This window comes from Lontra canadensis, unplaced genomic scaffold (genome assembly GCF_010015895.1).
Source record: "Lontra canadensis isolate GAN:19392208 unplaced genomic scaffold, GSC_riverotter_1.0 scaffold95, whole genome shotgun sequence".
In the NCBI taxonomy this organism is placed as follows: Eukaryota; Metazoa; Chordata; class Mammalia; order Carnivora; family Mustelidae; genus Lontra; species Lontra canadensis.
This window is the reverse complement of record NW_022631089.1, coordinates 117,120-129,690: the sequence shown is the minus strand read 5'-3', so window position 1 is coordinate 129,690 and position 12,571 is coordinate 117,120. Positions and strand designations below refer to the sequence as shown.

General features: G+C 34.7%; 1 protein-coding gene across 1 annotated transcript in view; it reads right to left on the bottom strand.

Annotated features, from left to right (window-relative positions):
- The window catches only part of LOC116854815 (protocadherin-9-like), a 320,676-nt gene that overhangs the window by 303,851 nt on the left and 4,254 nt on the right, over positions 1–12,571 (bottom strand). The gene's annotated exons all lie outside the window — the stretch shown is intronic.

Here is a 12,571-nt window from a genome sequence, read left to right as displayed (position 1 = left end):
AAGCCTTAAAATTCCAGAAACAAATTTAAACACTCTCTTTCTCCCTCTCTTTCTACTTCTCCTCCTATATTGACAAAGGTTTTCTCTTGGAAGTGGTGAGATCCTAGAATCTATAGATCAGAAACTGACAGCAAAAAAAAAAAAAAAAAGGCATGTGAAAGTCAATGAAAACATAAAGAATCCTAAAATCTGATGTATCAAAAGTAACATCAAACCAAAAAAAAAAAAAAAAAAAAGAATTAAAAAGTTTAACCAGAATTTCTGTTTGCAACAACACTAAAAGAATGACAGAGAAATCATCATTCAATGATTGAACAATACATTTATAGTGTTGAATATAAGTACAAGCTGAACTTCTAATGTTGAGATATGATTTTCTGGACACATGATCTCTGTCTGTCAAATAAACAAATAAAACCTTCGGGAAAAAAAAAGAAATGTTTTTGCATGGGACAGTGTTAAATGTCTAATTCTAATGTGAAGTCAACTAATCACTACACTAAATTTTACTTACAATTAAATATATAGCAGGGATAGATTTCCTCATAATATTTGAATTGTATGATTTAATTCATTCAATGCTATTTTATTAAAACAGTGTATCATTAAGGTAAAGTCACCAAATTGAGAAAAAATTTTAAAAAATAAATCTGAGTATTAGATAAATAATAAATATTCTTTTAGTCTATGTAAGTCCTCAATATTACAAGGTACATTACAATATTGCTATATTTCAGACATACATAGACCCCCCAATATCATTGTTTATATGAAATTCAAATTTAACTGGTCATCCTATATTTTATTTGGCAAACTTACTTTAGGGTTAGGGTTATTAAAATTTGGGCATTTATGTATTTGTTAGTCACACTAATCAATAAGTCCATTGTCAAAAATGTATGTCAAGATAGTGTTAAGGTAAATAGGGGACATTTCAGACAAACCTAAGTTCGTCAAAAATTTCAATTTACTTTAAAACTTCATGGACAATTTCTTTATTTTATGTATTTTTATACATTAAGATGAAATAATATTAGTCTGATTTTATGAGTATATGTCCCTTATAGTTCGTAATTATTTCCATGGTTTCCTGTGAAATAGTTTTATTTTGAGCTTTAAAAAAAACTTAATTTTATGCTTCTAAGAGTTAATGAAATCAGTAAGCTTCTTATTTTTAGATATAACTATTAATTTGCTTATCTATTTATCTATCACTTCTATCACTCTCAAATTATTATAAACACAGACATACAATTAATAGTCATTTCACCTATAAGGCATACCACATGTCCAGTATTAAGTACACTATTTTTTCTTATGGATTTTTAAAGAATGAAGCACATGACAGCATACAGCTATGTAAATGGATTCCATCCCCACACCAATGAAAGTTGACATTACCCTTACTTTACACTAGGAGGCATATTGTTACTACAGATTTTTTTCTATTATCATACTAAACACTTTGTGACCTGGTTTAATGAGCTCAAATGCAAGAGAGTATTACTAAAACCTTTTAAGTATTTATAATAAATGAGTCCTCACAGCTAATTATTTTGGGGATTTAAAGTCATACTTTAAATTGATGAGATCTAAAACTTTCCAGCAGAGAAAGCTTGTGTCCCTGCCTATTTCACAGCCATCTTTTAACTACATGTTAGGTAATATTTTAAAAAGTCATTTCATTGTACCTTTCTTTAAAAAAAAAGGTAATAAAACAGAAAACATATTGTGAGTAATTAACAGTAAATAGTTTAAAATAATTAAGTGAACTTAAGTAGTTTAAAGTAAAACAATGCAGATATCAGAACATAAATATGCTTTACTTTATAATTTTTATCAGTCTTTAGCAAATAGCGATGTCTTGAGATCACTCATCAGATATTATATGAAAAAGTCAAATGACAAGAATTTAAAGTATAAAATTTTACAATTTGAAACTAATGTGAGCTTTTTTTAGAATTTTATTCTGTCTTCAAATGTGTAATAATTTTACATTTCAAAGTTCACTATGGTAATTTTAAAAACTTGATAGGAAACTTGGCTAAATAATCAGATACAGGTTTTGTTCATTCTACACTTTTTTTCCCGCTACCTACTGATAATAACAACAGCAAAAAAATATAATGATACCTATAAACTGAGCCTGTGTTAAGTGCCAATAGCCCTGTGGCTGCAAAGTCAGTGAGTTAGGTCATAGATTATTTTGATTCCACAGTCTTTGGTCTTTTGTTTTTTTTTTTTTTTAAGATTTTACTTACTTATTTGACAGATAGAGATCATAAGTAGGCAGAGAGGCAGGCAGAGAGAGAGAGAGGAGGAGGCAGGCTCCCCGCTGAGCAGAGAGCCTGATGTGGGGCTGGATCCCAGGACTGGGATCATGACCTGAGCTGAAGGCAGAGACTTAACCCACTGAGCCACCCAGGAGCCCCCACAGTCTTTGTTCTTAATAACAACTCTGCATTGCTTCCCCAAAAAAGTCATTAACTATGTATGGACTCAAATCTCCAGAGGCTTTCGAATATCTTTACTCCACTCCACCTTCACTTTTGCCTGCCTTGAATGTTAAGGTTTGTCATGATTTCTTTTGGGTCTCTTCTCTCTCCTCATAATTATTGCATTTGCTCAAAGAATTTCATTCACCTTCTATTTTATTAGTTTACAATTTCCAGTGCAGAATTGTATTCCTACCTCCTAGATTTTCTTGTCCAGCACCTCAAAGTTTAAAATTAAAGCAATAATTATTAATTCCTAATCTGAGTTTTTCTCTTATGTTTTCTAATTTATTTAATTGCATAATTCTCCAATGTCTCACAAACCAAAATCTTGAAAAGACCCTCAAAAGTCTATCTTTTTCTTTATCTGTTCTATCTTATCCTTCAAAATCTGGTCCCAATTTATTTCTCAATCCAGTTTCATTTATTGTCACATACTTGAATAATTTAATATCAACCATTTATTGAGTATCTACTATGTTTCAGGTGCAGTGCTAGGGTGAATAGCTTTATCAAATAACCGTAATTTTTATGACCATAGTTTTAAAGTTTATTAATAGTCCCATTTTTGAGATTAGGAATCTAAGCCCAAGTAGTAGAGCTAATCATATTTGCATGTGCTCCAAAGATAATGAAGTATTCATTGCTTGCCCAAGCATGAACCTTTCATAGCACCGTGACCTTTCATAGCACCAAGAAACCCCCACTCGTGCGACTGCTGGCACACATGCACACACACCCATGCACAAACATTTTATTTACTTAGACAATTTCTTTTCATCCAGTGTCACTTCTTGAAAGTATCACTTTGTCTGGGCTCCTGGGTGGTGGAGCTGGTTGAGTGTCCAACTCCTGGTTTTGGCTCAGCTCCTGATCTCAGGGTCCTGTGATTGAGCCCCACATGGGGCTTCACGCTCAGCATGGAGTCTGCTTAAAATTCTCTCTCCCTCTCCTTCTGCTCCTCCTCCCTGTCCTGCACATGTACATACTTTCTCTCTCGCTCTCTCCCTCTAAGATAAAAAAAAAAAAGTACACAGCACCTAAAATGAAATTTTAAAAAATAATAAAGTATCATTTTTACCAAAAGAATCTTTATTGCTTATTTAAGACTTATTCAATCCTAAAATCCACTTTTTTATACACTTACCATTAGCAGTTATTATAGCTCACTAATGTTACTGGTATCCAGTATCTTCTAAAAAATCAGTGTTCCTTTTCCTTTTCTTCTTCTTCTTCTTCTTCTTCTTCTCCTTCTCCTTCTCCTTCTCCTTCTCCTTCTTGTTCTTCTTCTTCTTCTTCTTCTTCTTCTTCTTCCTCTTCTTCTTCTTCTTTAATCTTCCTCTTACAGTCTATAAAATGCTCAGAGCACACCCCTCATAGAAAAGAAAATTGCAAAACAATTTCCGGAACTTCACAGATTCCCCAAAATCTACTCATCAGCTTCTTCTCCTTCTCTGACTGAGGAACTCTAGATTAAGAACTCTTGCTTTCCTGGTTTGGTAACAGAGTTTTTGAAAGTTTAGGAAGCCTTGGTTTTAATGTCTATTCCTAGAACCTAGCATTGTACTTGGCACCACAGTAGCCTCTATGTGAGTACTTACAGAACGAACAGATAAATGAATAAACAAGTAAATCATAGAAAAGTCAAGTGAATAAAGAGTCTTAAGCAAAAACTTTTGAATATGAAGTTATATCAAAATGCTTAAGACTTATACAGATTGTGGCAGAGATACTTTAGGGTGACCCCTCATGGTTCCCACCTCCTGGTATTCACAACTATGTGTATCCCCTTCCCTTGAGTGTGGACAGGACCTGAGGCTTGCTTCTAACCAACAGAATATGGCAATGGTGAGAGATGTCAATTTCATGATTAGGTTCTATAAAACGTTATGCTGCTACAAACTCACTAGAGTTTAGAGAGACTCTGTTTCTCTAAATGGCTTTAAAGAAGTGGATATGTTGGGAGGCATGTGTAGCTAATAGCTGAGTGTGGCCTCTAGATGCTGTGAGCAGTCTCCAGCTGATGACCAGAAAGATGCTGCGGTGCTCAGTCCTACCAATGCAAGGAAATAAATTCTGCTAACAGGGGGTGCCTGGGTGGCTCAGTCTGTTGAGCAGCTACCTTCGGCTCAGATCATCATCGCAGGGTTCCTGGATCAAGCCCCAAATCAGGCTCCCTGCTCAGTGGGGTGTCTGCTTCTCCTTCTGCCCCTACCCAACTTCTCATGCTCTCTCTCTCATTCACTCTCTCTCTCTCTCTCAAATAAATAATAAATTTAAAAATTAAAAAAAAAATTCTGTTAATAGTATTAAAATTCTTAGTAAATTCTTCCATAGTTTGCCTGCAGATGAGAATGCAACCTGGCTGACACCTTGATTGCCGGCTTTGAGACCCTGCACAGAGAACACAGACAAACCATGTTCAGACTCCTGACTTAAAGGTAGTGTGAGATTATGAATGTGTGCTCTTAAAAAGCACTAAGTATTATAATTAGCAACATAACATAGACGGTAGGTAGATAGAGGAGAGATGGGGAGATACATATTTGCTTTATAATCTAGATGATCTCGTTCCAGAAAACTTTCTGCCTTCTCTGATTTTGAGGCAAAAATAGATAATAATAGATAAGTTTTGAGGTTAGATTTAGAAAAACGTTTAATAAAGAAGAATATTAAAGTCTCCTAGGATAAAAAGGGTAATCAAATTATTATTATTATTATTATATTTTTTTAGTTGCTGGGTTTTTGGCACCTTCTTCCCCATTTAAACTGAAATCACAGTAGGATTGATTTCTCTTTCTCTATACTATTCTTTAAAGAACTCTGCATTCATCAACTCAGGGTCCACTACTGTAGGATCACCATGAACTGATTATGAAAATCCCATGGGGAAATGAACACAGCAGGTGACAATATAAAATTTCTGAACAATTTTCTTTGAGTCTGTATTATTTAATACTATACTGTGCCAAAAATCAAATTCATGTTTAATTTTCAAAACATACTATGGTTAATGATTGTTTTTTTTGCTGCAGATTAGTATTAACATAAATTCTTAGGATTGAAATTTGGATTTATATATTTTTTCTGAATTTTTTGAAGTCCTTTTTATTTAATTGGTTTTTTTTTCTTCGCAAAATGACAGTCTGTCTCTCATGCCCAAATATTTTAAATTCTCAGTATTTCTTAGCATGCACAACTGACAGAAAGAATATTTTTAATGCAAATTTTGTAATATTAAGAATGAATTTTTTCCCCAGCTCTATATCAGGTGCTTTCCATTTATATCACCTCATCACCAATGAAAATATAATTTTGAATTTGTTATTAAAATTGTGGGAAATATAGACAATTTTAAAGGTGAAATCAATGTTTCAAACTGAAGATAGCTACAGTTAACATGGTGTATTTCTCAGTAGCTTTTGTTTGTTTGTCCATTATTATCTTGATAGAACACTTTTAATTTGTCTGATTGTGTTTCATGAGTTTTTGAAATATTGATTTATTCATTCAGTCACAAATACACATTGCTGGCCTACTCTATGCCAGGTGCTGTCATGCACAGAGAATAGAAAGGTGAGCAAACAGTTCTTACTGATAATGGGAGAGACAATTGTTAATCAAAAATATCATACAGGTTTTCTTTGAGGAAAAAATGTAAAAAAAAAATAAGAAAAGGTACAACGGTAATAAAAAGGAAAATTTATTCCACTGAAAAGAGCACTAAGCAAGAGGTGGTGTATATGAGTTTTATTCTTGACTCACAAACTATGTAACTATAGGCAAAGTCTTCCCTTGTAATGCCTCTGTATAAAAATACTTTATACTGTATGGTCTGCAGGGTTCTACTAATGACGCAACTGCCAATAACCTAAGGCCAAAAACCAAACCAAAACAAACAAACGAACAAACAAAAACTGCAAGAGCTGATCTTTCCCAAATTGTTCATCTTACTAACAGACCGTTCAACCAACTGATCTTCTTAAAATTCAATTTCTCAAATTTTCTTTAAAAAAAGTAAGATTAGTGTTGACAAGAACTCCACTATGAGAGCTGAAAGGTGAGCCCACTTCCACGTGAACCAGATCCTAAAGTCCACCCAGAAGCATACAGAGTTTTCCCCAACAGCCTGAGAAGGAGCAATTTGTATGTGGAGGGGGGCAAAGGAGGGGCAGAGGGAGAGAGAGAATCTTAAGCAGCCTCCACACCCAGGGCAGAGCCTGATGTGGGGCTCGATTTCACAACGCAGGAGATCAAGACCTGCGAGGAAATTGAGTCAGACGCTTAACCTACTGAGCACCCAGGCACACCAGAAGAAGCTGCTGGGGCAGCTGGAAATAATGTCTATCTGTATACACATACATATGTATACACACACACACACACACACACAACATATAACATTAGTGTCTTGGAATTCACACCTCAGTGCCAGTGATGACACTGAACATCCATAAAACATATGGACAGTGAAGGTGCTTCTCTAAATAGTAGAGCATTGCTGTGGAGTCAGGTACTCTTAAGTTTCTATTCTGCCTCAGCTATCTGTTAAGTAGTTTCAGACAGATAACTGTCATTTTCTGAAATTCAGTTGACTTAGAATACTGTCTAACTTGTATTATTGTGTGGAATCATAAGCAGTATATTAAAACATTTACTAGCATTCCTGACTCATACGTACACCTGAATAAATACTACCCATCCATATCCTCAGGTATCAAAATTATCCTTAGTGAGAGAAGTTCGCCAACTGAGTCACATACAGTCCAGATAGACGCAGAAGCACAGGAACAGATAGGGCTTTAATAAAGTAAATACAATCTGCAATTTTGCACATGATTAAACAGCAGAAAATCCTTTAAAATGACATTTAAAAGAAAAGCCAGATATAAAAATAACTCTATTCATGATTCTCAATGGGACAAGATTAAGCCTTAATTCTGAATTAGTGGTCATAAGCTGTTCCTGATCTGATCACATAATTGTTTTTGTTTGCTTTTAAGTCAGGGAAATTCTTTCATCAGTCTAGTTACAGTTATTAAAAATAGAAAACTCCTACTGAAAATCCCCTTAATATGTTCTTAGATGTAATGATTTTATTGAATTATATGTGGAGTGTATGATCACATTAACGAGCTAACTCCTTATGAAATAGGCTTTATCTGCTATTCAGGAATAGTCTAAGTCTCTATATTCAAAAAAAGTGACAAAACTCGGTGCAAGACATTTTGCACGTGAGTGTGTTATTTGCGGTGTGGCTGACTAAGGATGCTCTAAGACTCAGATGTGCCTAGAACACAGAGACACTATGTATTTGGTTGCCGAAGGCTACTCCTCATGCCCTGTCCTTAAATTCGCCCTGGTGTCATACAGAGAAGGGCTGAAGTTTCTGCTTAATGATTTTATTTTTTTTTTTTTTGACCATTAAAATCTGTTTAATAAATGATCCAGGAACTGATTTTATTGCTAAATTCCTCAAAGGACTTTTCAAAGACTCTATTTTACTCGAAAGATCTTTAATGGAGGAAGATACCAATTTATATTCTAGTCTTCCAAATACAAATGTAATTACTGAAAAATCTCTATTTAATTGCAATTTCACCATTTGAAATACACTTCGATGTATACACAATCATCTGGCTATACTTTTGTACAATAAACCATATCTTTGGTTCAAAACAATTAATAGAAAAAGGAAGAACCTGGATATTTCATATATTGATTCTGACTTTTATATCAGTCTCCCACTATATACTTAAAATAAACTTTGCATTTTGAGAATTTTAAAACAGTATAAAATTAGGAAACCACAGTATAATAAGACTCTATACATCCATTATCCAACCTCAACAACCACTAACATTTCACTGTTTAATTTATTCCCATGATTACTATCACTATCATCATCATTAGTAGTATTTTGTTCGGGTATCATTAAAACAAATTCCAGACATTATTTTGTTTCTTCTATAAATTCTTCACAATCCATCACTACCAATAAAAGATTTTCTCTTAATAAAGCTATAATACCATTGTTACATCTAACAAAATAAGTAATTATTAATATCATTTAAAATGCAACACATACTCATATAGCCACAATTTTCTTAAAAATTTTTTATGATACTGAATAAAGAAACAAACTCGCTGGTCACCACTGGAAGTTTATAGAGCACCAGTTCATTTTATAAATTAATATACCAAGCAAGTGTGTGTCTTGGATTTCCTGTGTGAACTCGGTTTCATGTAGTAATCAATGACTAATGGGTTGAAGTTCTTCATCATGAGATTTTTAAAACTACTTCATTAAAAAGGAATAATTTCTTTTATCACTTTTATATCCACTCACTGTATAATTTAATAGCATGCTCTGATTATTTTATTTTATCAATAAACACAAATATAATTTTATATAATTATTTATGAAAATAATTTGAAGTGTGTATATATATATATTTCTACTTGTATATATCCCTTTACCTACCCTAGCCTTTTCAAACAGGTACTGGCTTTATAATCATTGCATATATGAGGATGAGACAAGATAGAGAATGGTTAAAAGGCATTCTGTTATTTTTCAAAGTTCTGAACCTACTACACAGATTATTTTTTTCAGTTGGTACTAGAGAAAAAAAAAAAGTTGAAGGGATTATGTCTTTGTGGAAAACTATCAAGAGATGCAGTGAGGATCCCCAACTCCAGATATTAAAAGCATTTATGCAGCCCTGCTGGAAAGGAAAGGGATGAAAGAAAGAAACAGAGGTAGAGACTACATCGTGCTTGTTGGGCAGAACTCAGAGAAATCCAGCGGCTTGGGATTACAGAGTCCTGAGGCTAGATTCCACAGCAGAGTCCAGGGAAGCAGGAAGATCCTGGAGTGATAAACTCACCAAGCATCTAGGCACCATAGCCATGCACAAATTCCTTTGCCCACCAGTGGTCTGAAGGCATTAGGAGTAGTTATGAAGGGGCCAGGAGGGCTGGGATGAAAGCAATATCATCTGAGACACATGAGGACCCAATGAAACAAGGGGCATCTCTGTGGACATGTAAGTGTGCAGATGACCAAGGGACCAGAATGTTTCAATTCTTTTTGGCATGACATAGACCATGTGAAATTGAGGGGGGAGAAAAGTGAAGTTTCCATCACACTAGTAAAATGGGGATTCAAGTCTTTTTCTAAATGAAAGAAAAAAAGAACGTTGTATGTCCAGCACATCTAAATTATTGGCATGAGTCACATCTGACACAATAAAGACTACTGTAGATTTTACATGGTATTATTTACAAAAACCATCAATTATAACATAACTTCCAAACTTTATTTTTGGGATTGCATGTAAAAACCTTCATACTTTCCTAATTTTTTTTTCAAAATTCATGTGTTTGATAGAATATAAAACTTATGATGTCAACAACCTAGAAGTATAAACTTAGAAGTAAAGAATATTGTAGCTAACTGCCACTGTGTGTGTGTGTGTGTGTGTGTGTGTGTGTACAGAAGCAAGACCCTATACTAAAGCCTAATATTTCCCAAAACTCCTCCAGAAGATACTTCTTTTATTAGTTTTTCTTTAAAAATTATAATGAAAAGGGGTGCCTGGGTGGTTCAGTGGGTTAAAGCCTCTGCCTTTGGCACATGTCATGATCCCATGGTCCTGGGATTGAGCCCCACATGGGGTTCTCTGCTCAGCGGGAAGCCTGCTTCCTCCTCTCTCTCTGCCTGCCTCTCTGCCTACTTGTGATCTCTGTCTGTCAAATAAATAAATAAATAATCTTTTTTTAAAAAGTATAATGAAAAGACTTACTATGGAATTACTACTTATCTTCAAAGGTTTGTTTTTTTTTTTTATTGAGAAGCATAATATTTTAAAAATATTCCTATAAAAATAGGAATCCATACAAATTGAATACTTAATAGCTGTACAGATAATACTGACATTCATGATTTCTATGGAGATAGCATGGTTACTTTGGCTTCTCAAGAATTACCACACCACAGACAGAAAACCCCAATGAAGACAAAGGATACAATCTAAATCTGAATAGCAAGATTATTACTATTGAAGATTACTGCTTCAATTATGCTATATCTCACTTCACAAATTCCTCAAAGTTAATTACAAAAATGCGATTGTGGAATTTTAAGATAATATATCATAATACTATCCTAATATGAATTACCATTTGGTTATGAATCTCTTAATATTTCTAGGCTATTCTAATTAATTCTGTTCTAGACATTTACAGAGGAGGTTAAAATTTTAAGTCCCATTAAATGTGGAAAGTATAGTTGGCCTCCAGGGCCCCTCACAGTGCCTCTTTTGCTTATCTCCCGATTTTCCTTCTTTCTTAATGATGAATAAGGATGTTGTCTCCACCAAGGAGCAGTTTAACACATTTTATTGACCATGATTCTCCTGGGTGAAGTCACTGTGTTGGGTTGAATGTTGGAGTGTGCAAGGGTGTGTCATCGCTTGGGTCTCTTTTTCCTTGTGACTAGATTGGTAACAACCCCAGGGACCTCTGGAAGCTATTCTGAAAAGGCCCTTTGTTTGTTTGTTTGTTTGTTTGTTTGTTTGTTTTAGAATCTCTTCTAACTTCTCCCATTAGGTAGCTCACTCAGCTACTTCCCTGGTCTAAGAAGGCATTGGGGGAATAGCTATATATTTTGGGTGAAATTCTGGCTTAAGATAATTTATGTTGGGGCGCCTGGGTGGCTCAGTGGGTTAAAGCCTCTGCCTTCGGCTCAGGTCATGATCCCAGGGTCCTGGGATCGAGCCCCATATCGGGCTCTCTGCTCGGCAGGGAGCCTGCTTCCTTCTCTCTCTCTGCCTGCCTCTCTGCCTACTTGTGATCTCTATCTGTCAAATAAATAAATAAAATCTTTAAGAAAAAAAAAAAAAGATAATTTATGTTAACCACACTTATGTATACTTTTACCCCCTTCTTTCCTTTTACTTCTGTAAACAAACAAACAAAAAAACACCTTTGGAGAACTGTATAGACACGACCTAAAACTATTTTCTTAAAATGGGAGTCTTTCTGTCTTGGTTTTAGCTGAAGCCCAAAGACAAGAGAAACCAACCATTCCCATATGCAGAAGAGGAAGCCAAGAACCAGTCTGGTACCCTCAGCTTAATGACAAAAGAGATGTTTTAAAATTGGAGAGAGGGAAGCTGAAAACCAGGAAATCAGTTTAGAAAAAGCTATCTTACGTATCTGACCTCTTCACACAAGTCCAGGAAAGGATGATTCAGTAGAACCACCTAGATTCAATGATGTTTAATCAAAACCAAGATCTAAGGAGGACAGCTGGCCAGCTCCCCCAAATGTTGTGTAATGAGAACTCCCCTCTTTGCATATGGTCTGCCCTTCTGGATATGTGAAGTAAAAAGATACACTTATATTTCCCTTATGACCCGAAGATACATAGCATGAAAGGAAGATCAAGAATCAGAGCTGGTGTGCAATTCACTTAGCTCTTCCTAAAAGACTGGCTGGAGTAGGGAGAAACCTCAGCAGAAAGAACATGCAGATGTAACTATACATGCCAATGAGAAGAGAGACATTTATCAGAGAAACAGGCAGAAATGGATGCCAGCTTCAGGGAGAGGGAGGGGTAATATGTAATATGTAATATCCCGGACCACAGACTTGGATACAAAGAGAGGCAAATTCTAAAATTCAAATTCTAAAATCCTAGAAATCAGAGAACACCAATTCTGGATTCTCACAACAGGACAAGCTTTTTACCTCCTCTTGGAATTCTAGTTCAACCACAGAATTGCCAGAAGCACATGTATGTCTACAGCAGTAGACGAGAAGTAGTTTAGAAAATTGGGGAAAACTCATCCTGTCCACATTTCTCCCTGTAGGCGAGCAGTGTGATGCAGGTTCAAAATGAGTTAGAAAACAGTTTTAATTCAAATCAAGTAGAAATCATGGTCATTACTGTGGACTGGACATTATTATTGAATTAAACTTTGAACATTTTAATAAAAGTGAACTAGTCAGTTATATATATATATATATATACATATATATATATATATATATATATATATATATATATG